General features: G+C 37.4%; 1 protein-coding gene across 4 annotated transcripts in view; it reads left to right on the forward strand.

Annotated features, from left to right (window-relative positions):
* Positions 1–26,812, forward strand: part of FAF1 (Fas associated factor 1) — a 506,656-nt gene that overhangs the window by 53,363 nt on the left and 426,481 nt on the right. The gene's annotated exons all lie outside the window — the stretch shown is intronic.

Genomic DNA, 26,812 nt, shown 5'->3' on the forward strand with positions numbered 1-26,812 from the left:
CAGTAGGGAAATATTTGCAAACTTTGTTTTGATGACATAGGTAGGACATTCTCAGCACAGCTAGGTATTACTGAGGGCTTGTCTTAAACTGTATTTTAGGAAAGTAAACATGCACATATAGCATGAAGTATACAAATATCAAATAAAAAGTATACATGACATATATAACATAAAATCTATCATTTTAATAATTTTAAAATGTATTGTTCTGTTGCATTAAGTACATCAAAATTCTTTGTGACCGTTACCACCATTCATCTCCAGAACTTTTTCATCTTCTCAGACTGAAACTCCATGCCAATTAAACATTAATTCCTCATTTCCCTACTCCCCAGCTCTGGCAGCCACCATTCTACTTTCTGTCTCTATGTATTTGATTACTCTAGTACCTCATATATGTAGAATTATACAATATTTGTCCCTTTGTGTCTGGCTTATTTCATTAATGTCTTCAGGGTTCATCCACTTTGTAGCATGTGTCAGAATTTCCTACCTTTCAAAAGCTGAATAATACTCTCTTGTATGTATAGACCACATTTTGTTTATTCATCCGTCAATGGACGTTTAGGTTGTTTCCACCTTTCGGTTATTGTGAATAATGCTGCTATGAACATTAATATACAGATATCTGTTGGAATCCATGTTTTCATTCAGTTTTTGGAATATATACCCAGAAGTGGAATTGTTGGATCATGTGTTAATTCTAAATTTAATTTTTTGAGGGCTGCCATACTTCTGCAGAAATTTTATACAGTTTTCATTTACATAGCTTGTTTTGTGAGGTTCCTTAGAGGGACTTGGAAGCCAAGTATCCTATATGTACAATGTGTAGAGAGAACATGCTGGAAACTAAGCCAGCAGGAGACTAGAAATAACAGAGTGGAGACTCTTCCTTAATTTCTTATTAAGGGAGCCAGTGATAATTCAGTTCTTTGCTAATTAGTGTCTGTTGCTGCTGCTGAACTTGTCACCAGATGTATATTACAATATCACTAATGTGGTTGGTTAGCAAATTGAGTTTTTTCTTTTATCTTTCTTCCTTAAAATTCCCTTTTTCTCCTGATGTCCTCTATTTATTGCCATTTTTATTAGGTGCCCAAATGTTTCAACATTTTTTGTTATGAAACTGGAATTTTTGCTAGTGCATGTACAGTGATTTAATTTATACATATACTAAAGATACATCATTTAATTCCTTTGAAAGACATTTGTTACCATTAACTACACTAGATATAAGATGGCAGAGCTACAAAAATGGACAAGACACTAGTCATATCTTGAGGAAACTATATAAAGACACAGTATACTAATCCTTATAATTTATAAGTATCTCAGGAACTTTGAGATACAAAGTCCTAAGAAAACACAGGTAAGTAACTCTTTCGAGGGTTTGAGTCTAGGGATAATTAAGGAAGACTTTACTTAATGAAATATCTTGGCTGGCAGAGAAGATGATAAACAAGGAAATAACAGGAAACAACTTGAGCAAAAGGTGTGAGAGTAGTTTGAATATGCATTAGATATGAACAGGTATCTCTGTTGTGCACTGGGGATAAAAAGATGACTTAAAATGTAGGAACTATGTCTTAAGAGATAAGAATCTAGTAGGGGAGATAGAAGACAGGTATATAAACAAAATTGTATGATAAAGTGTCCAGGTTTCATTGGAGAGCAATAAGGAGAAGGACCAAGTTTACCAGAAATAACACCCAAAGTGTGTAGTTGGATAACTGATTTGACTGAAACTCTCACCACAAATGAGTTAATGTAGGATTTTTATTAATATTCTTGGGTTCGGCATTTCCAGATTCAACCAACCACGAATTGAAAATATTTGAGAAAAAACCCAACACAATAAAAATAATGTACATAAAAACATATAGTATAACAACTACTTACATATCATTTACATTGTATTAAGTATTATCAGTAATCTAGAGATGATTTAAAGTATGCTGGAGGATGTGCGTAAGTTACATGCAAATACTGTGCCGTTTTATATACGAGACTTGCATTCTCAGATTTTGGTATCCAGGGGAGGGGTACTAGAACCAATCCCCATGGATACCAAGAGACAGCTGCATATAGTTAGTGTGACTTTGAGTAAAGGGAAATGAGTTTAGGGCAGTACATATCCAAAACAGAGTGTGAGCCATATATGTAATTTAAAAATTTTAAGTGGCCCTACTTTTAAAAAGTAAGAATAGATGAATTAAATTTAATAATACATTTCGTTTAAACCAGTGTATCCAAAGTATTATTTTAACATATAATCAACATAAAAATTATTAATGAAATGTTTTCTTTAATTTCTAAGAAATGTAGTGTGTATTTTTGTACTTACTGCACATCTCAGTTCTTATTACACATATTTCAGATGCTTGGTAGTCACATGTGGTTAGTGGCTACCATATTAGATAGCACAGGTTTTAAGATTCTATTAAAAGCAATTAGAATTTCTGGAATAGTTTTAAAAAATCTTTTAAGTACTTTTCCTTTTATAATTATGGAAGGATCTTGTATACAGTAATCAACTGATCACCTCTATCTGTGACATGGACTGAAATCCTTGTATTAGTAGGATTTATGAGGAACTTTGAGAGTGATGCAATAACGAGTTACACTCTTTGGAAGTTCATTATTTCCTAATGAAAATTAGGTACTTTGTAATTTCATTAAAGCTATCTAGAGATGGCTTACAGTATGCAAAGATACTTGAAGAACTGTTCTAAAAGATCTGCTTATAGTACTTCTAAACCATGTAATTGCTAATTGGCTGTAACAGGGTTTGTTGTTGTTGTTTTTGAGACAGGGTCTCACTCTGTTGCTCAGGCTGGAGTGCAGTGGCATGATCTTGGCCCACTGCAACCTCTGCCTCCCGGGTTCAAGTGATTCTCCAGCCTCAGCCTCCCAAGTAGCTGAGACCTCAGGCATGCACCACCATGCCCGGCTCATTTTTGTATTTTTTGTAGAGACAGGGTTTTACCATGTTGCCTAGGCTGGTCTTGAACTCCTAAGCTCAAAGTGATCCACCTGCCTCAGCCTCCCAAAGTGTTAAGATTACAGGCCTTAACCTGCCTTAGCCACTGTGCCCAGCCAACAGTCTTTTTTTTTTTTTTTTCTTTTTTAATTTTTAAATTTTATTTTATAGAAACTAGGTCTTGCTGTGTTGCCCAGGCTGGTCTCGAACTCACTGGGCTCAGGCGATCTTCCCACCTTGGGCTCCCAAAGTGCTAGGCTGACAGGAATGAGCCCCCATGTTCAGCCCTGTAACAGTTGACTTTAATGAGGCACAAATGTGTTTTGGGGAAGCTGAAGTATTATTTATAATAAAATGGCTTAGAATTAAAATAATTGATCTTTCATTGTTTATTCCCTTCTTCCTCATCGCCTTAGGGGGCCCTGGGGTCTGTCTTTTTCTCTTTTGATGGTTTTTGTTGCCTTTTTCTGAGAACAATAAATCTTAGCCCTGCAGGTGGAATCCTAACCATTCCAAGCCAGATTGTATTTTTTAAGAGGAAATAAGTAGCTAGATTAGAAGAACATAGATTCAGATTATTTTCTTACAGATGTTATTAATGAAAAACAAGTAGAGAAGTATATAATACATTTTGAAATACTTCCATATTTTTCTATCTACTCTTTTTTAAATGTTTTAAACAATTCACTGTCGCATCACCATCAAATCTTTAAATTGTAACAGTTCATGGGGAAGTGATTTTACCTCTGTTAGAAATATGTATAGTTATACGTAGCATATGCATATGTATACCTACACACACATAAATAGAATTTATTAAGTGAAAGATGAATGTGAATAAATAAATTACTCATTTGAGGCTATGTTATATATTAGTACATGATAATATTTATAAAAACTGACAATTTATATTGGAAAACTATATTTAACTGAAAGGGAAATGTGAAAAAGAGACTTACTGAGCATGTGCTGTGAGCTTGTTGCTTAGTTTATCTCACTTAGTTTTCACATCCTCATAAGGAAGTTATTATTTTTCTCTGTAGATAATAGGTGAAGTAACTTGCTCTGGGTTTTAAAGTTTGTGAATTCAAAGTGTGTGAATTTGGAGTTAGACTGGTCCGACTCCAGAGCCTATGCTCTTTGCTCTGTCACACTCAAAATTGCTTCCATCCATCCATCTGTCCATCAATCGATCGTAACTCTGTTTAATGCAGGGAATTATGAAGAAGAAAACAGTAATCATCACTGCAACAAAAAACACCTTAATTTCGCCAAAGATTAGACTAATTTAAGAGAAAATTGAAAGCAATAAAAATGAAAAACTGTATTTTCTAAGATTGTGAGATGTAATATATTTTATGTGAAATGAAGCTTTTAGTCTCCATTAAGTTAGTTTAGAAAAGTTGGAAGAATTTATTTTCTGAAGTGTTTATGTAGGCTTTAATATGCTAAAATTCATTGTAAGTGTCAGAGAGAGAGAATGTGTACAGTTTCCTAGCTTACTTGCTGTGAAACCCATATTTCTAGGCATTTCTCAGATGATTAAAATTTTTTGAGAAATGCTAGAACTATTAACAAAAAATGAAGAAAATGTAAAGTAAATGGAAAGTATGAAGTAAAATATCTCCAGCACTCACACAAAGCATAGACTATTTCTTGCTCCCACCAGCTGACTGAAAATACTTTATAATAAATAAATAAATGGGCACCCTAGTGTACTCAGAAGGATATTGCCTTAGTAGTAGGGGGAAAATAGCCCTAATACTAAAGGCTTCTCTGGTGATGCCTAACAAAACTTAGAAAGAAGCCTGAAAAGCATCAATTATTTTCAGGCATCTCAGAGCAAAGCTCAAGAATATTTAAAGGAGGCTGGGGGTGGTGGCTCATGCCTGTAATCCCAGCACTTTGGGAGGCTGAGGTGGGTGGATCATGAGGTCAGAAGTTCAGGACCAGCCTGGCCAACGTGGAGAAACCCTGTCTCCACTAAAAATACAAAAATTAGCTGGGCGTGGTGGCATGTGCCTGTAGTCCCAGCTACTCGGGAGGCTGAGGCAGGAGAATCACTTCAACCTGGGAGGCACAGGTTGTTGCCATTGCAGTCCAGCTTGGGTGACAGAGTGAGACTCTGTCTCAAAAAAAAAAAAAAAAAAAAAAAAAAAAAAAAAAAAAAAAAATGTGTGTGTGTGTATATATATTTGAAGATATACAGAAATATTTAACATATAACAAGGATAAAAGTCACAATATTTAGACCCAATCAAAAATTGTCAAGCATATAAGAAGCTAGAAAATATGACCCATAATCATGAGAAAAATCAGTAGAGAGAGACCTAGAAGTGATATAGATGATAGAAGGTCATTAAAAGTTATACCTATATTTTGAATGTTTAAGACAGTAGAGGAAAGCATGAATAGGTTAAGGAAGGACATGGAATATGTGAAAAAGTCCTAAATCAAACATCTTCAGATGAACAACATAATGTCTTAGATGAAAAATGCAATTAATGAGATTAACAGCAGAGTAGACATTGCAGAGGAAAAATAATAGTGAACTTGAAAATACAGAAGTAGGAATTATGCAAAACAAAACACAGAGAAAAAGCTGGAAAAAATCAAAAGAGGAGCAGTGATTTGTGGGACAATTTCAAGCAGTCTAAAAAATGTATAATTGGAATCTGCAGAAGGCAGAAATGGGAGGGGAGAGAAGACAGAAAAATATTTGAGGAAATAACCACCAACATTTTCCAAATTAGAGGAAAATCATAAACCAACGTATCAAAGAAGTCATTGAATCCCAAACAGAGGGAACATGAAGAAAATTAGAAAGCATCAAATGAAATTGCTTAAAACCTGTGAAAATTGAAAAATTTAAGAACAGTCAAAGGAAAAGATATACACAAAGTTAACAAAGATAAGACTGATGGAATACTTCCAATAATAATGCAAGCCAGAAGTCAGTGAAGGAATATCTTTGCTTTTAAGGTATATGGTATAGTTTTATGTGGTCTGTCCTGGAGAATGCCCTATTCTCTCCCTTCTACAGGAAACATTACAGAAATCATCTTTTATTTTTTCATTGTAAAAAAATAGAAGTAAATGTGTCTGTATTTTCATATTCTTATGAATCATAAATAAATGGTAGCATATTATACAAAATTTTCTATGCTGTGTTTTTCATTCAAGGATATATTCTGGAGATTTCTTCATTGTAGAATATAGGACATGCTCAAATATACATATATATTTAATGTGTCTGCATAGGTATAGATATCAGCTTATTTCTTTTAGAACTGCATAGTACTCCTAGAGTTTTTTTTTTTTTTTTCTTTCAAGAGATGGGGTCTTGCTATGTTTGTCTAGGCTGGAGGGCAGTGCCTGTTCACAGGCATGATCATAGCACAATATATCTTCTAACTTCTGAGCTCAAGTGATCCTCCCATCAGCCTCCTGGGTAGCTTGGACTACAGGAATACACCACCATGCCTGGCTGGAGTATTTTTAAAATGCAAATCCCAGACATAGTATTTCACTTGAAACTAATGCTGTTGCTGTGTAGCAAACAACTTCATAGTGAAGTGGCTGAAAACAACAATTATTTATTCTCATTCAGATATTTGCCAGGAGTTGGCTGATTGTTTAAGTGACCGTTTCAAGTTGCAGATCTGGTTGGATGGAACAGATTGGGCTCAGATATGTTCCATGTGTATTTATTCAGATATCCTCTGGTGAGATCACAGATAAATCAAAGGAAAGATCTTATAATCATGATGACACAAAGTTAAGACTGCAAGCAGAAACTCATGGTACTTCTCAAGGCATAGGCTCAGAATTGTCACAGTGTGACTTCTGAACATATTTTGCATTGATGAAGTGAAGTCATATGTCTGAGCCCAGTGAATGGAAAATATACATTAGCAGGAGGGACTATAGAGTTGAATGGTATGGATGCATGGAAGGTTGAAGAATTGGGTTCAGTACCACAGTCCATTTTGTCCTTGTTCTATAAAATTAGAAATGTTTTTAGGTCAACTTTATAGTGAACATTTACACTGGCAGCTATTTTTCTCATATATTATAGCTTTGGAGATATTAAAATACATAGGATATAGTGTGGGGAGTCACATTGGAAGCGACTTAGTCCAGTTCCCTCTGAAAATAAGCATATATTTTATAATACCTCTTGATAGATGATCAACTGGCCACTTAAAAAATTCATTTATTTATTCATCTATGTGTTTATCCATTCATTTATTTAATATAGGAAAAATAGATGTGTCTTTCCAGAATGTTTAAATTGTGGGAACAATCACACTCTCCTGTGCCCATGCACGTCTGTGTATATTGGATAAGTGGTGTATTAAATAGTGAAAGTTTGACACTGCCTCATAAGGGGGTAGTGATATGAGGGGAGTTATTCAGAGATGACATCTAAACAGTATTGTGTTTTCCTGTCTGTGAACATAGAATATCTCTCCATTTATATATTCTTTAATTTCTTTCATTAGACTTTTATAGTTTTCCTCATATAGATCTTGCACATATTTTGTTAGATTTATTTATACCCATGTATTTCATTTTTAATTGGAACTAATGTAAATAGTGTTGTGTTGAAATGTGTTGAAATTCCACTTGTTTATTGCTGGTATGTAGGAAAGCAATTGACTTTTTCTTTTCCTTATTATTATTATTTTTTGGTTAAATACACATAATGTAATATTCACCATCTTAAGCCATTTTTAAATATACAGATCCAGTGGTATTAAGTATAGTTATATTGTGCAACCATCACCATCATCCATTTCCGTAACTCTTTTTCATTTAGCAAAACTGAAACTCTGTATGCATTAAACACAGATTTTCCATGCCCCTCACACCGTCGTCTGACAATTGCCATTTTATTTTCTGTCTATGAGTTTTACTGCTTTTGGTACTTCATTTTAGTGGAATGATACAGTCAGTATTTGTGTTTTTGTAACTGGCTTATTTCATTTAGCATAATGTCCTTAAAGGTTCATTCATGTTGTAGTGTATGTCAGAATTTCCTGCCTTTTTAAGGATGAGTAATATTCTGTTGCACATATATTCCACATTTTCTTTATCCATTTAACATCCATTCATGGACACTTAGGTTGCTTCCATATCTTGGCTATTATGAATACTGCTGCAGTGAACATGGGAATGCAGATATTCCTTTTACGTCTTTTTTCATTTTTCTTTTCTTAAAAAACATTTTAATTTTTGTGGTACATAGTAGGTGTATGTATATATGGGGCACATGAGATATTTTGATACATGCATACACTATGTAGTAATCACATCAGGGTAAATAGGGTATCCATCACTTCAGGCATTTATCCTTTGTGTTACAAACAATCCATATACTCTTTTTTTTGTAGACAGGGTCTTACTCTGTCATCCATGCTGGAGTGCAGTGGTGCAATCACAGCTCACCGCAGCCTCAACCTCCCAGGCTCAGGTCACCCAACTAAGCCTCTTGAGTAGCTAGCTGGGACTGCAGGCATGCATCACCATGCTGGGCTAATTTTTCTATTTTTTGATAACAAGGATGATTTGATTTCTTCCTTCCCAATTTGGATACCCTTTATTTGTTTACCTTGTCTGATTGCTCTAGCTGGTACTTCCAGTACTATGTTGAATAGCAGTGGTGAAAGTGGGTATCCTTGTGTTCCCAATCTTAGAGGAAAGACTTTTAGTTTTTCCCCATTCAGTATGATGCTAGCTGTGGGTTTGTCATATATGGCTTTTCTTATGTTGAGTTATATTCTCTCTATACCCAGTGTGTAGAGGCTTTTTTTTTTTTTTAATCTTGAAGGGATGTTGAATTTTATCAAATGCTTTTTCAGTATCTGTTGCAGTGAACATATGGTTTTTGTCCTTCATTCTGTCAATATGATGTGTCACATTGATTGATTTGTGTATATTGAACCACCCTTGCATCTCTGGGATAAATACCACTTGGTCATGATGAATTATTTTTTGATGTGTTGTTGAATTCAATTTGTTAGCATTTTGTTGAGGATATTTGCGTCAATGTTCAGGGATATTGGCTTGTAGTTTTTTGTTTGTTATTTGTTTTTGTTTTTTGATGTGTCTTTGTCTGGTTTTAGTATCAAGGTAGCACTGGCCTCATAGAATGAGTTTGTAAGTATTCTCTCCTCTGTTTTTTGGAATAGTTCGAGTGGGATTGGTATTAGTTCTTCTTTAACTGTTTGGTAAGATTCAGTGAAACCATCAGGTAAAGCTTTTGGGTCCCAGGGGTTTCTTTTCTGGCAGACTTTTTATTGCAGCTTTGATCTTGTTACTTGTTACTGGTCTATTCATGTTTTGGATTTCCCCAGGGTTCAGTCTTGGTAGGTGGTATGAGTTTAGAAATTGCCCCATTTTGTCTAAGTTTTCAAATTCATTGGCATATAGGTGGTCATGGTAGCCTCTAATGATCCTTTGAATTTCTGTGGTATAGGTTGTAATTTTTTTAAATCTCTGATTTTATTTATTTTCCTCTTTTTTATTTAGTCTGGTTAAAGGTTTGTTAATTTTTTTCTTTTCCAAAAACCAGCTTTTAGTTTCATTGATCTTTTATATTGTTTTATTTGTTTCCATTGCATTTATTTCTGCTCTGATCTTTATTATTTCTCTTCTTCTACTAATTTTGTGCTTGGTTTGCGTTTATTTTTCCAATTCTTTAAGATGCATCCTTAGGTTGTTTGCTTTTCCACTTTTTGATATAGGTGCTTATACCTATAAACTTCTCTCTTGATACTTGGTACTTCTCTCTTGCTTTTGCTGCAACCCCATAGGTTTGGCATGGCATGCTGTGTTTTTATTATCATTTGTTACAGTTAGTTTTTCAAGTTCTTAATTTATTCATTGACCCACTGATCAGTCAAGAGCATATTGTTTGATTTTCATGTATTTGTATAGTTTCCAGAATTCCTCATTATTGATTTCTAGGTTTATTCCATTGTGGTCAGAGAAGGTACTTTATATTATTTCATTTTTTTTTTTTTTAGTGTTTTAAGACTTGTTTTGTGGCCTAATATATGTTCTGCCCTTCAGAATGATTCATGTGCTGAAGAGAGTAAGGTGTACTCTGCAGCTGTTGGATTAAAGATAAGTTTTTCTTGCACCTTAAGTAACAGCTTGGCTACAGGGGTAGAGCACCAGGTAGGCTCTTGGGGTCCCTGACTCCGTGCCTTGGCTCTTGGTCGGCATTTTTGGACCTGCCTTGGACCAACCAGAGTGGGGAGCCCACTGCCCTGAAGAGAGAGTCCCAGGCCTGACGGCATTCACCACAAGTTGACTGAAGAACCCTTGGAGTTGTTTTTTTTTTTTTTTTTTTTTTAATTTTGAGACAGAGTCTCTCTCTCTCTCTCTCTCACTCAGGCTGGAGTGCAGTCGTGTGATCTTGGCTCACTGCAACTTCCACCTCCTGGGTTCAAACAATTCTCATGCCTCAGCCTCCTGAGTAGCTGGGATTACAGGCATGCGCCACTGTACGTGGCTAATTTTTGTATTTTTAGTAGAGACAGAGTTTCACCATGTTGGCCAGGCTGGTCTTGAACTCCTGGCTTCAAGAGTTCTGCCCACCTCGGCTCGCAAAGTGCTGGGATTATAGGCAGCCCTTGGACTTCAAGAACACATTGGCAGTAGCCTGGTGGTAGTCCCCATGGGTCTGTGGTGGTGGTCACCACAGGATGAGGCTCCTCTTCCTATGGAAAGGGGAGGGAAGTATGGGAAGGACTGTATCTTGTGGTTTGAGTGCCAGTACAGTAGAATACCAGGTAGATTTCTAAGGTGTGTTTGACCCCAGTCTGGCTTCTGTGCAGTATCACTGGACCTGCCTAAGGCCTAGGGGAAATTTTTCACCCTTTAGGGAAGGATATAAACCTGTTTGACTTCCCCACCTGCTGATTGTTGAGACATAGGACCTTGTGCGAACGTAGTTGGTAGCCAAGTAGTAGTTACAGGCAGCCTGGGGACATGACTTAGTGCTGTGCTGGCATCAGGTCTGACCCAGCACAGTCCCAGTGGTGGCAGCCATAGGAGTACTTGTGTCACCCCACCCCCAGCTCCAAGCAGCTCAGTACAGAGAAACAGAGAGAGAGAAAGAGTCTCCATTTGTTTGGGAGAAAGTACGGGAAGATAACAAGAATTTCTACATGCTAATCCATAAAATTTTTCCAGATCTTATCCAAGACCATCAAGGCAGTACCTCTAGAAGTCTGTAAGAGCTACAGCGTTACTGGGCTTAGGGTGCCCCCTAATGCAGGTATGACTTGGATCACAACACCGAAGTTCTTTCCAGTACCTGGAGAGTCTTCTCAAGGACAGATACAAAGAAGTCCTGAATGCAAAAATTACAGTAAATACCTAACTCATATATATGCCCAGACACTAGCAAACATCCGTAAGCATCAAGATGATCCAGGAAAACATGACCTCACCGTCATGCGCGACCGTGTGAAGAGACCACCAAACAGGCTTTGTGTGAGCAACATGGCTGTTTATTTCACCTGGATGCAGGCAGGCTGAGTCCGAAAAGAGAGTCAGTGAAGGGAGATAAGTGTGGGGCTGTTTTATAGGATTTGGGTAGGTAAAGGAAAATTACAGTCAAAGAGGGGTTGTTGTCTGACGGGCAGGAGTGGGGGGTCACAAGGTGCTCAGTGGGGGAGCTTTTTGAGCCAGGATGAGCCAGGAAGAGGAATTTCACAAGATAATATCATCGCTTAAGGCAAGGACCATCGATTTTCACTTCTTTTGTGGTGGAATGTCATCAGTTAAGGCGAGGCAGGGCATTTGCACTTCTTTTGTGATTTTTCAGTTTCTTCAGGGGATGAAGATGACTTGCCATCTGTGCAAGTCACAGGGGATGCGATGGCTTGTCTTGGGCTCAGAGGCCTGACATTCCTGCCTTCTTATATTAATAAGAAAAATAAAATACTGCTGGATGATCAGTTCTTGTTAAGAATCTGACCCCTCAAACTCTACAACCTCGATGGACCGGACCCTACTTAGCCATCTATAGTACCCTGACTTCCGTTTGCCTGCAGGATCCTCCCCACTGGGTTCACTGTTCCAGAATAAAGCAGTGTCCATCAGATAGCCAGTCTAATCTCTCCTCTTCCCCCTGGAAGTTGCAAGTACTCTCCCCTACTTCCCTAAAACTTACTCGTATTTCTGAAGAACAGTAATAACCCTTATGTACCTAATACATCCCTTCATTCTATTAGGTCTGTTCGTCCTTACCCTACTTTTTATAACAGTCTTACGAAGTCACTCCCACCATTGGACCGAGCCCCAAAAACTAGTCATCCCTACTATCTTCTGTCTAGTCATACTCCTTCCTATTCACCGTTCTCAACTACCTATAAATGCCCTACTCTTGTTTACACTGCCGGTTTACACTGTTTCTTCAAGCTGTCACAGCTGATATCTCTTGGTGCTATCCCCAAACCGCCACTCTTCACTCCTTCTTAGAGTGGATAGATGATCTTTGCTGGCAGGGCACCCTCCAACACTTCCACCCTGAGGAAGTTCTATTCTTTACTTTTATACTCACTGCTGAAAAAGGAGGACTCTATATATTCTTAAATGAAGAGTGTTGTTTTTACCTAAATCAATCTGGCCTGGTATATGACAACATAAAAAAACTCAAGGATAGAGCCCAAAAACTTGCCAACCAAGCAAGTAATTACACTGAACCCCCTTGGGCACTCTCTAATTGGACGTCCTGGGCCCTCCCAATTCTTAGTCCTTTAATACCCATTTTTCTCCTTGTTTTATTCGGACCTTGTATCTTCCTTTTAGTTTCTCAATTCATCCAAAACCGCATCCAGGCCATCACCAATCATTCAATACGACAAATGTTTCTTCTAACGACCCACAGTATCACCCCTGACCCCAAAATCTTCCTTCAGCTTCATCTCTCCCACTCTAGGTTCCCACGCCGCCCCATCCTGCTTGAAGCAGCCCTGAGAAACACCGCCCGTTCTCTCTCCGTACCACCCCCACTCCTGCCTGCCAGAGAACAACCCCCCTTTGACTGTAATTTTCCTTTACCTACCCAAATCCTATAAAACGGCCCCACCCTTATCTCCCTTCGCTGACACTCTTTTCGGACTCTGCCCGCCTGCACCCAGGTGAAATAAACAGCCATGTTGCTCACACAAAGCCTGTTTGGTGGTCTCTTCACACAGACGCGCATGACACTCACCAAATGAGTTAAATGAGGCACCAGGGACCAATCCTGGAGAAACAGATATGTGACCTTTCAGACAGAGAATTCCAAAGAGCTGCTTTGAGGAAACTCAAAGAAATTCAAGATAATATGGAAAAGGAATTCAGAAGTCTATCGGAGAGATTGAATTAATTAAAAAGAATCAAGCAGAAATTCTGGAGTTGAAAATGCAATGGAACTACTCAAGAATGCATTTTAAGTCTTTTAGTAGCAGAATTGACCAAACAAAAAGTATTAGTGAGTGTGAAGACAACCTACTTAAAAATACACAGTCAGAGGAGACAGAAGAAAAAAGAATAAAGCATGCCTTCATTCTAGGCAAAAGATATCAGAAATAGCCTCAAAAGGCCAAATCTGGGAGTTGTTGGTCTTAAAGAGGAGGTAGAGAAAGAGATAAGGGTGGAGAGTTTATAAAGGAATAACAGAACTTCCCAAATCTAGAGAAAGATACTAGTATCTAATTAAAATTTGGTTATAGAACACCAAGCTGATTCAACTGAAAGAAGACTACCTCAAGACATTTAATAATCAAACTCCCAGAGATCAAAGATAAAGTATCCTAAAAGCAGCAAGAGAAAAGAAATAACATACAATGGAGCTCCAGTATGTCTGGCAGCAGACTTTTCAGTGGAAACCTTACAGGCTGGAGAGTGGCATGACATACTTAAAGAGCTGAAGGAAAAAAACTTTGACCCTAGAATAATATAAAATATTCAGTGAAAATATCCTTCAAACGTGAGGCGAAATACTTTCCCAGACAAAGAAAAGCTGAGGGATTTCATCAACACCAGACCTGTCCTACAAGAAGTGTTAAAAGGAGTACTTCAATCCGAAAGAAAAGGATGATAATGAGCAATAAGGTATCACCTGAGGGTTTAAAAAATCTCACTAGCAATAGTAAACACACAGAAAAACAAAGAATATTGTAATACTATAACTTTGGTGTGTAAACCATTCTCAAATAGACTAAAATATGAACTGATCAAAAATAACTACAACAACTTTTCAAAACATAGTACAGGAAGATATAAATAGAAACAAAAAGTTAAAAAGACATTAAGATGTAGAGTTTTTGCTTCTTTTTCGTTTATGTAAACAGTTTCAAGTTGTGATCAGCTTAAGATAATGGGTTGTAAGATAGTATTTGGAAGCCTCGTGGCAACCTTAAATAGAAAAACATACAGAACATACACAAAAAATAAAGAGCAAGAAATTAACTCATACTACCAGAGGAAATCACCTTCAGTAAAAGGAAGAAAGGAAGGCAGCAAGGAAAGAAGAGAAGACCACAAAACAACCAGAAAACAAGTAACAAAATGGCAGGAGTAAATCTTTACTTATTCATGATAACATTGAATGTAAATGGAGTAAACTCTTCAATGGAAAGACAGTGGCTGAATGAATACAAAAAGAAGACCCAAATGATCTGTTGCCTACAAGAAACAAGAAACACACTTCACCTGTAAAGACACACATAGACTGAAAATAGAGGGATGGAAAGAGATATTCCATGTAATGGAAACCAAAAAAGAGCATGCTTAACTATAGTTATATCAGACAGAATAAAGTTCAAGACAACTATAAGAAAAGACAAAGGTTACTGTATAATGATAAAGGGCTCTCAGTTCAGCAAGAGGCCGTAACAGTTGTGAATATATATTCATCTAACACTGGTGCACCTAGATATGTAAAACAAATATTAGAATGTGTGTGTGTGTGTGAGAGAGAGAGAGACAGGAAGAGAATGAGAAACCTTAATACAATAATAGCTAAAGACTTCCACATCCCCCTTTAGCATTGGACAGATCATCCAGACAAAATCAACAAAGATTGGACTTACTCTGCACAATAGACCAAATGGACTTAATAGATATTTACAGAACACTTTTTCTGTCAGTCGCAAAATACACATTTTTTTCCTCAGCATATGGATCATTCTGAATGATAGACCGTATGTTAGGGCACAAAACTTGTCTTAAAGCATTCAAAAAAACAGAAATTATGTGAAGCATCTTCTTTCTGACCACAATGGAATAAAACTAGAAATCAGTAACAGGAAGAATTTGGGAACGAATAGGAACACATGGAAATTAAACAATATGCTCCTGAAATGACCAGTGGATCAGCGAGGAAATTAAGAAGGAATTTGAAATATTTCTTGAAACTAATGATAATGGAAACAGAACATAGCAAAAAACTGTGGGACACAACTAAGACAATACTAAGAAGGAGTTTTATAGCAGTAAATGGCTAATCAAAAAAGAATTAAAACGTTATAAAAATAGGGTAACCATACATTTTAAAGGGCTGGAAATGTAAGAGCAAACGAAACTCAAAATTAGTAGAAGAAAAAAATGATAAGGATTAAGCAGAAATAAATGAAATTCATGTGAAGAAAACAATACAAAAGATCCATGAAAGGAAAAGTTGGCTTTTTTGAAAAGATAAACAATATCAACAAATCTTTAGCCAAACTGAGAAAAGACAGAAGACCCAAGTAAATAAAATCAGAGATGAAAAACAACATGTTACATCTGATACTGTAGAAATTCAAAGGTTCATTAGTGGCTACTCTGAGCAACAACTATATGCCAATAAATTGACAAATCTAAAGAAAGTACACTTCTGGACAAATAAAACCTATCAAGATTGAACCATAAAGAAATCCAAAACCTGAAGAGATTAATAATGAGCAGCAACATGATCAAAGGTGTAACAAAAAGTCTACCAGCAAAGAAAAGCCTGGGACTCAATGGTTTCAACTGCTAAATTCTACTATTTACATAAAGAAGAACGAGTACCAATTTTACTCAACCTAATTTGAAAAATAGAGGAAGGAATACTTACAAACTCATTCTACAAGGCCAGTGTTACCGTGATGCCAAAATCAGAAAAAAACACATCAAAAAAAGAAAACTACAGTTCAGTATCCCCGACTAATACTGATAAAAAAATCCTCAACAAAATACTAGCAAACAAAATTCAACAACACATTAAAAAAGTCATTAATCATGACCAAAGGGGATGTATCTGAGAGATCCAAGGATGGTTCAACATACACAAGTAAATCTTCTTGTATTTAAGAAATTTTTTTTTTTTTTTGAGACAGTCTCACTCTGTGGCCCAGACTGGAGTGCGTGATCTCGGCTTACTGCAGTCTCTACCTCCCAGGTTCAAGCGATTCTCCTGCCTCAGCATCCTGAGTAGCTGAGACTACAGGTGCATATCACCACGCCTGGCTAATTTTTTTTTTTTTTTTTTAAGTAGAGGCAGTGTTTTTCCTGTTGGCCAGGCTAGTCTTGAACCCGTGGCCTCAAGTGATCTGTCCACCTCGGCCTCCCAAAGTGCTGGGATTATAGGCATGAGTCACCGTGCCTGGTCTATATTTAAGAATTTTTAACATGTCATGTGTTTTATTTCTATGTATACATACATGTTTGTTGCTTTGTTGTTTGAAAGTAACTTGTAGACATCATTATACTTCATTGTTAAGTACTTCAGCATGCAACCCTTAATGGGGACAATTTTTTTTTTGTTTTTTTTTTTTGAGACAGAGTCTTGCTCTGTTGCCCAGGCTGGAGTGCAGTAGTGCAGCCTTGGCTCACTGCTACCTCCACCTCCTGGGTTCAGGCGATTCTCCTGCCTCAGCCTCCCGAGTAGCTGGGATTACAGGAGTGCCACTGCCACCATGCCTGGCTAATTTTTGCATTTTTAGTAGAGACAGGGTTTCTCCATGTTGGCCAGGCTGGTCTCAAACTCCTGACCTCAGGTGATCCGCCCACCTCAGCCTCCCAAAGTGCTGGGATTATAGGTGTGAGCCACTGTGCCTGGCCTAATTTCCCATATACTCGATACTGTACTTCTCAGTAAAGTAATAATTCCATAATATCTTCTAAAATCCAGGCAACACTGAAAATTTCCCAGTTATGCCAAAAAAAATTTTTTTTACAGCTTTTCCTGTCAGTATCTAATTTACAATTGTATATTACATTTGATGGTTGTATCTTTAGTGTCTTTTAGTGTGGAAGGGGTCTTGTAACTCTGTGGAAGGAGGGGAGGGAATAACATTAACTTGTGAGGGGTCCAGGATAGTCTTGTGAAATGTGCATTTTAGATTTGTTCGGTTGTTTTGGTCATGGTGTCATTTGACTTTTCTTCTTCTTTTAAGTCTATAGGCTTGATAAGACATTGGTAGAAGACTTTGGTGGAAGACTTTGCTTCATGAGTGATACTGTCAACTTTTTATCTTATACCAGAAGGCTTATAACCTGATGTTGTCTTAGTATTTGTGATACTTAGTTTGGTCATTTAGTTTAGGTGGTAACTGGCAAATTAGCAAGTAATCTGGTGGTGATACTTTAGCATTTTGTAAATAAAAATCCATTTTTAAAAGAATCAATATGGATTTTTATTTATTCAGTGTATTATCATTCAGTATAGGCATTTTTATTTATTTTTCTTTTTATTTCAGACATTTTTATTTTTGATATTCAGGTTGTCCCATACATTTGTTAGTTGCCCAGTGTTGTTTTGGGCACTTAGGCATTTGAATTGCATCCTAGGTGCATAAATAGGGGTTTCCAGGTGGGGCAAACAGTGATCTCCTAGTCATCAAATCTTGTGGGCATTTGTGAGTCTTGATTTTAGATCTCTAAGCTGCGTTTCAAAATCAATGCATTAACCTAGTTTTTTTTTTTTTTTTTTTTTTTTTTTTGAGACAAGAGTCTCACTCTCTTGCCCAGACTAGAGTGCAGTGGTGCAATCTCGGCTCACTACACCTGCCTCCCGGGTTCAAGTGATTCTCCTGCCTCAGCCTCCTGAGTGTCTGGGATTACAGGCACGTGCCACCACACCCAGCTAATTTTTGTATTTTTAGTAGAGACAGGGTTTCGCCATGTTGGCCTCGCTGGTCTTGAACTCCTGACCTTAGGTGATCTGCCCACCTTGTTCTCCCAAAGTGCTGGGATTACAGGTGTGAGCCACTGCACCCGACCATTAACCTAGTATTTTTAGTCTGTGTGTGTTTACACATACATACATATACATATTTTTATTTATTTATTTGAGACAGAGTCTTGCTCTGTTGTCCAGGCTGGACTGCAGTGATGTGATCTTGGCTCACTGCAACCTCTGCCTCCTGGGCTCAAGCCATTCTTCTGCCTCAGCCTCCTGAGTAGCTGGGATTATAGGCACATGTCACCGTGCCTGGCTAATTTTTTAATTTTTGTATTTTTAGTGGAGATAGGGTTTTGCCATGTTGGCCAGGCTGGTCTCAAACTCCTGACCTCAAGTGATCCACCCGCCTTGGCCTCCCAAAGTGCTGGGATTACAGGTGTGAGCCACCGTGCCTGGCCTACGTATGTATATTTAATGCAGCAACTCATCTTTCATTTTAGATCTTCTTACAATGTACATTTACCATTCTTGTTTTGTTAACCAGAGTTTTTTCTTTCAGGGTGTTTTCTTTTGGGGCTTAATTTAGGACTTAGGCTTAAGTAATATAGAACTTGGTTTCTTTTCAACTATGTGCTTTTATATGTATTACATATTTTATGTATTTGTATTTTGGTGCAATAATCTTTGTTGAGAGTAATGACTTGACATTTTAGATGCTTACTGTTTTTTAAAGCATTGCTATTCTTCATGGGTATTGAAACAATGCCTTTTGTGCGAAGTCACCATTAAAATACATAGATAATCTCCAAATACATCAAGTGAAGAGCAAAAATCTTAGAATTTTCAGGGTTTCCAGCTTAAAAATTTATGCTTTACCCATACATGTTTTCAATGCACGTATTAGTGTTGCCTTCTCATAAATGCACTTTTTCTGTAGCTATTAAAGAATTTCTTAGTTTAACAGTAAAATTATATATAGGTATTTAATATGAGCCTCTGTGGTAGATGAAATAAGATTCAAGTGTTTTAGAAACCACTCATGTAATGGGAAAGATAACAGTGTTAAGTGTGTGCTATATGGAAAACAACGTCAGCTCTGCAAAAGTACCTGCAGGTGTTTCCAAGGGTTTTCCCGATTGATGCTTTCAACTTAGTGACATGTATGGAAGTATTTACTCAAATCCCCAGTGCTCTGTATCATAATATGTGGAAGACTTAATTGTAGCCTGGACGTTCCTTCTTTTGGTAGTGGAGGGAGTGTGATAGGTAGATTTTTAGAATAATTAACTCAATCATATAAATAGTCAGTTACCATGAAACTCAGGTTGGGACAGTATTTAAGTTTTTGGTCTTTCAGGATGAGTTCACCAGGAGGACATCTTTGAAAGTAGCCTTCCAGACCGAGGAAACAGCATGTGCACAAGAACAATACCAAAAATATTTTTGTGCCGAAGAAGTTCAGTAGATTGTATAAGGAGACCACCTACATCACAACCACCTAGTGAATTTTCTGAAATACAGATTTTGGGCTTCATCAAAAACTACCCAAAAAAGAGTCTCTGGGAATGGGGCCTAGGAATTTTTATTTTTCTTTCACTTTTAAGTTTTAGCAAAATAATTCTTGTATGTTGTCTAGAACAATGATTCTCATACTAGCTACACTCATTAGAATGACCTGGGGAGCTTTTTAAACAGTACTAATGTTTGAACCCCACTCAGACTAATTACAATCAGAATCTCTGAGTTTGTAAGCTAGTGATGTTGACATTTAAAAAGTATATATCCAGGTGTTTCTTTTATATAGAAAGCATTGAGAACCACTGGTCCAGAAAGCGATTCCAAAGCTGAAAACCAGTAAATACCATTGAAATTGCAGAGCCAAATGGTGTGCTAGAGTTTAGTTTTTTTCCTTTCTATGATGGTAACTCTATGACTGAACTGCTCATGAAATTTATAAAATTGTAAGTCAAACTTACTCTCTTTTTGTTCTGCCCTACATTAATTGCTCTTGTTATGCCACATTTTACTCAGATGGCCATAACAGAATATTGTACACTGGGTGCCTTAAACAACAGAAACAAATTTTCTCACAGTTCTGGAGGCTAGAAGTCGGTGATCAGTGTTTCACGTGATTTCATTTCTAGCAAAGACTCCTCCTGGCTTGCAGATGGCTGCCTTCTCACTGTGTCCTCATATGACTTTTCTTTGATGTGTACATGTGGAGATAGTGCACGAGTTCTCTAGTATCTCTATCTATAAGAATAGTAATCCTATTGGATCAGTGCCCCATCCTTATGACCTCATTTAACCTTAATTATTTCCTTACTCTGAATACAGCCAACCACATGGGGAGTTTGGGCTCTAACATGAATTGAGGAGGGGCATAAACATACAGTTCCTAATACTTTATATTTTGGAGCATGATATTCTTACAAAATCCTTTCCTCTCACTGTACCCCCACTTTTTTTCTGATAGCCTTTTTCCCTTTTTTTTAATTAACGGAAATCGTATTTCTTAATCATGACATGAATATCAGCTCCTTGGCTGGTCTGTTTATTGCTTTACATCAATTTAATTCTTCATGAAAGCGTGCTCCTTAGACACTACTGGATAGAAACCAGTAACATTCCTTAATATTAGCAGGCTAGAAAGGAGTAAGTGGATTGGAAATTGTGTCCTGGCCAAAATTGAAGTTTTAACCCAGGCTATCTTGTGTTTGCTTTAGCATGAATAGTAGAGAAGATTAAATGGTGTGTGTTTTTCTCTACTTTGTCAAGACTTATGCTTTTTGTTGTTTTTGTTGGTTCAGTGTTTCTGGAAATTTGAATTGGAGTTCTCTTAGGCACATTCCCATAGTCGCTTCCACATCTTATCCTATTTCTTCTGACTACCTTAGCCAATTAAGGCAGTGGTTCTTAAACTTTAACTTGCATCAGAATCATCTGGAGGAATTGTTAAAACACAGATTACTGGGCCCCAACCCGAGACTGTGATTTAGGAGCATGAGGTCAGGCCTGAGAATTTACATTTCAAACATGTTCTCAGGTGATGCTGATGCTGCTGGTCTAGGAACAACACTTTGAGGACCACAAATTTAAGGTACCTACCTAGCCTCAAAAGACATTTACGTTTGTAAATCCGTTTTCAGTTGTTGAAATCCTAGTTCTCTTTCATAATCTATCTTAAATGTTTTCTACCCCTGAATCTTTCCCATCTATCTAATTGGAATTAATTTTTTATTTTCTCTTTCATCAGATACAGTTTTTAACATCTTTTATAGGAATTATTTTCATTCTGGTTCATAAAGCTAATTGTTTGTACATATACTAGGTTGTGAATTTCTGAGTATAGGGAATATATGGTCATCTTTGTATTCACCCTCCCACCAGAGAACAGTTACCAAATTCCACTTGGTTTCTAATGAATTGAGGTAACCAGCCATAGATGAATTACATTAATCTGATTCATTCATTCATTAATTCATTTATTTATTTGTTTATTTTTTGAAACAGGGTCTCACTCTGTGGCCCAGACTGGAGTGCAGTGGTACGATGTTATCTCACTGTAGCCTTTGTCTCCTGGGTTCAAGTGATTATCATACCTCAGCCTCCCCAGCAGCTGGGGTTACAGGTGCTCGCCATGACACTGGGCTAATTTTTGTATTTTTAGTAGAGACGAGGTTTTAACATGTTGGTCACACTGGTTTTGAACTCCTGACCTCAAGTGATCTGCCCACCTTGGCCTCCCAAAATGGTGGGATTACAAGCGTGAGCCACCGTGCCTGCCCTAATCTGATTCATTTATGCTTTCATTTAGTAACACTTAACAAGAGAGACAGTGCTATGGGGGAAAGTGTTCTGGGTTTGTAATTCTAATATCATTTACTAACACTGTGATTCTAGGCTCATTGCTTAACCTCATTGTTAAAATGGTCATAACGGTATCTACTTCATAGGGTTGGTGAGATGATTAAATGAGACACACTAAGTTGCCTGGTCCACAATAACTTGTTGCTAGTTAGCTTTTAATGTGTAAGGATTTTAAAGGGCATAATAATACCTATCTTGTATCATTGAGAGGATTAAAAGGTACTGTAGATTGCTTGGCTCATCATAAATAACTTCTTAGTTTGCTGCTAATGTGTAAGGGTTTTATGGTGAGGATACCAAATTGATTTTCAGTGTTTTCTGTGGCCTCAATTCCCTAATTTCAGAATTCTGTTACTTGAATATTCCTTGCTGTATTTTGATAACTTTTATATCTTAGTTCTAGGTCTTAGGGTGAAATGAGAAGAAACCACCCACAGCAGATGTTTCTGTGTCTGCTTCAAAATGTTGTGAGTTACCTGACTAGAATCCTAGCCTCTTATTGGTTTCTTTGGCTTTTGAGTAATAGCTGAATTTAGTTCTCTGAGGACTGCTTAGGAAAATAGATAGCTTTGACTGCCAGTGGACAACACTGTAACTCATCAAAACAACTTTCATGCTTACTAAGTTCATTTTGTTTCAGAGTGCACAGTTGAAGTCAGTAAAATATGGAGACAAATGTCTAAATTTAAAGTTATATTTTGGGAAGCAAGAATTGCAGTTTGGGGCATACACACAGACTGGGTGGTCTTTGGTATGTCTGAAGAACAAAGAAAAGGTTAGTTTTATTGAAAAGAGAAATGTTATGTGTTGTTTTGAAGGAAAGCTAATTGGCACTAGAGAAGCTTTTGGGAACTGGCAAGCTCAGATTGGCGGGTGATAGTGGTAGGTAAAACCAGTCTTAGAGCCACAACAAGTTGTTTCAGCAGCTGCTAGGTGAAACTGGTCTTAGGGTTATAGAAGGCCATTTCAGCAACTGGCCTTATGGACAGTAATTCTTGGAGCAAGTGCTGTGTGCACTGAGAGATTTTTCTCTCTGGCCCCTTGTCTCCGATTTAGTTGAGTATCACAAGAATGACTCAATTTATATAATTAACTTTCACAACAGCCATTTCTGTTAGTCAGCAGTAAACTGAAGGGAGAAAACACTAATTAGAATGAGGAAGCATTTCTTCCTGGCCAGGAGGGTACTTGGAAAACAAAACTGTTACATGTTGGTATAAAAAAGGAATAATGTAACTAGTGGAACATACATATATTACATATGTAATATAAATATTTATTATAAATATCACATATTTATACCTATATTAGGGTTAGGTGTAGGTAGCTCTAACCCTAATACATATTTACATGTATTTTTAATACATAATATATTTTTACCTAATGTTCTTTTCTGTTCCAGGATGCCATCTAAGATACCACATTAGATTTAGTGGCTGTACTTCCTTAGGCTTCTCCTGCTGTGTTAATTTCGCAGCCATTCCTTGTTTTTGATGGCTGACAGTTTTCAAGAGTACTGTTCAAGTATTTTGTAAAATGTACCTTAGTAGGGATTTGTCTAATCTTTTTCTCATGATTAAACTGGAACTATGGGACTTGGGAAGGAAGACCACAGAGATAAAATACCATTTTCATCACATTATTATTTTAACATGACTTAGCATTGTTGATATTGACCTTGATCACCTGGCTGAGTGTTATTAGGTTTCTCCACTGTGTAGGTACTCTTTCTCCTCACTAACTGTGCTGTCGCTCTTGGGAAGGAAGTTACTATGTGCATCCCATACTTTAGGAATAGGGAATTATCCTCAACCTCCTTGAGGGTGGAGTAGCTACATAAATTATTTGAAATTCTTTTACATAAGGAATTTGTCTCTTCCCTATTTTTTTATTTATTCAATCATATATATCTATCTGGACTTGTGGATATTTATTTTATAATTTAGGTTGTAATTCAGCACTACTTCATTTTGTTGAAATGTTTTAGCTTTTGGCCAGGTGCAGTGGCTCATGCCTGTAATCCCAGCACTTTGGGAGGCCGAGGCAGGCTGATCACCTGAGATCAGGAGTTCAAGACCAGCCTGGCCAACATGGCGAAACCCCATCTCTACTAAAAATACAAACATTAGCCAGGTGTGGTGGTGCTCCTGTAATCCCAGCTCCTCAGGAGGCCCAGGCAGGAGAATCACTTGAACCTGGGAGGCAGAGGTTGCTGTGAGCTGAGATTGCGTCACTGCTGTCCAGCCTGGGTGACAGAGTAAGACTCCTTCTCAAAAAAAAAAAAAAAAAAAAAAAGAAAGAAAATGTTTTAGCTTTGGCCATTGGGAGTTCAGTTAGCTTTATAGCCCTTTGAAGTATTCCTTTGTCATATCCCTGTATTAGTGTACATGTGTGTGTATGTGTGGTGTATTTACATTTGAACACTTACTTGCATTCTGGCACTACAAGGTGTTCCAGGTTCATCTTGTATATTGCCTTCCTAATATCAGTCCTAGAATTAGCCATTTCTACAAGGAACACTGGTTCCTTTTATTGGACAGTGGTGTTAGAAACTAAGATCTGGATACTAGGTATTCTTGATTTGACCTACTTTTACTTTCCAGAACATACCTTAATTTCATGCATCTAAGCTAATTGGTACTAGAGAAGCTTTTGGGAGCTGGCAGGCTCAGAATGGCGAGTGATAGTGGTAGGTAAAACCAGTCTTAGAGCCTCAACAGGTTGTTTCAGCAGCTGCTAGGTGAAACTGGTCTTAGGGTTATAGAAGGCCATTTGAGCAACTGGGCTTGTGGACAATAATTCTTGGAGCAAGTGCTATGTGCCCTGAGAGCTTTTTCTCTCTGGTCCCTTGTCTCCGATTTAGTTGAGTATCACAAGGATGACTCAATTTATATTTGGCCATGATGTTTGGCCATGATGTTTTCTCTGTATGGAATGTTCTCCACCTTTCATTTGCCAGACGTACTCCATTTCAGGACAAAGCCTGCTCAAGTACTGTGTCCTCTGGAATGCATACCTTTATCCTCTGTAGGTGATTTACTTTCTCTTTTTAGTCCTTTTGCACATTTTACATACTATTATAGCACATATCCTACTATATCATTGTTTACCTGTTTTTGTCTTCTTAGTGAGCTGCTTCAGGGCAGTAATAGTTGGGGGATTCTTATTTATTAAAAACACACATATGAAATTTTAAAAAACCAGTTATCTTTTTGAGGAAAAGGATGGTGGTGATAGTTAAAGTAGGATTTGAATGACTGGTTTAATTAAAACTGGAGTCTGGGGAGTTGGGGAGGTATTGGTCAAAGGATACAAAATTTCAATTAGGGGGAATAAGTTCAAGAGCTGTATTGTATAACATGATGACAGTAGTTAAGAATGTGTGTATTAGAGTCTGGGTGCAGTGGCCCACACCTGTAATCCCAGCACTTTGGAAGGCTGAGGGGGGTGGATCACAAGAGCAGGAGTTTGAGACCAGCCTGACCAACATGGTGAAACCCCATCTCTACTAAAAATACAAAAATTAGCTGGGCATGGTGGCAAGTGCCTGTAATCTCAGCTGCTTGGGAGGCAGAGGCAGGAGAATTGCTTGAACCTGGGAGAGGGAGGTTACAGTGAGCTGAGATCGCGCCACTGCACTCTAGCTTGGGCAACAGAGTGAGACCCTGTCTCAAAAAAAAAAAAGAATATATGTATTGTATTTTTGAAAATTGGGTAGAGAGTTGATTGTAGGTGTTCTCACCAAAAAAATCTTAAAATAGGTAAGGTAATACATATGTTGGCCCCATTTAGCCATTCCACAATGTATACATATTTCAAAACATTTTATTGTACATGATAAATATATTCAATTTTTGTTAATTAAAATATATAAATAAAACAACAAACCCCCAAAATCTACAGTCTGAAAGACTGTAGATAAATAAATAAAATGAAATAAATAAGAAATAAATGAGTATAGTAACAGCTGGAAACCATTTTTATGTAACAACACAATAGATTCAGATTGGTATGATTTATAGAATACTTTGAAAAACAAAAGAATATTCAGTATTCTTTAATATGAATTCATATATAATGTAAAAATATAAAAACATGTTGGTATAGCTTTTTCGCACTTTTGGGGAGGGAAGAAGGAAAAGAAATGAGATACCAACTTGGGCAATATGGCAAAACCCTGTCTCTACAAAAACAGAAAACGTAAAACGAAAATTAGCTGTGCGTGGTGGTCCATGCCTGTAGTCTCAGCTGCACTACAGGCTGAGACGGGAGAACTGCTTGAGCCCAGGAGTTTGAGGCTGCTGTGACCTGTGACTGCACCACCGCGCTCCAGCCCAGGTGACAGAGTGAGACCCTGCCTCCAAAAAGGAAAATAAGATGGAGAAGGGTTGGAGACTTAAATCATCTATAAACTTTTCTGACTTTTTTAGAAAGTGGGTTTGAAATATATATGACTGTTGGCTGTGCATGGTGGCTAATGCCAGTAATCCTTGTGCATTGGGAGACTGAGGCCGGTGGATTGTATGAGGCCAGTAGCTCAAGACCAGCCTGGGTAATAGTGAGACTCCATTTCTACGAAAAGTGAAAAAATTAGCTGGGTTTGGTGGTGCTCGCCTGTAGTCCTAGCTACTTGGGAGCTGAGGTGGGAGGATCACCTAAGTGCAGGAGCTCAGTATTATAGTGAGCTGTGATCACACTACTATACTCTAGCCTAGGTGACAGAGTGAGACTCTGTCTCAAAGCAAACAATAAATTAAAAACATATAGCAAATACTGAAATTATGAAGTGTTGGTGGAGGATATACCAT

The sequence above is a fragment of the Chlorocebus sabaeus genome, chromosome 20 (genome assembly GCF_047675955.1).
Source record: "Chlorocebus sabaeus isolate Y175 chromosome 20, mChlSab1.0.hap1, whole genome shotgun sequence".
Lineage (NCBI taxonomy): Eukaryota > Metazoa > Chordata > Mammalia > Primates > Cercopithecidae > Chlorocebus > Chlorocebus sabaeus.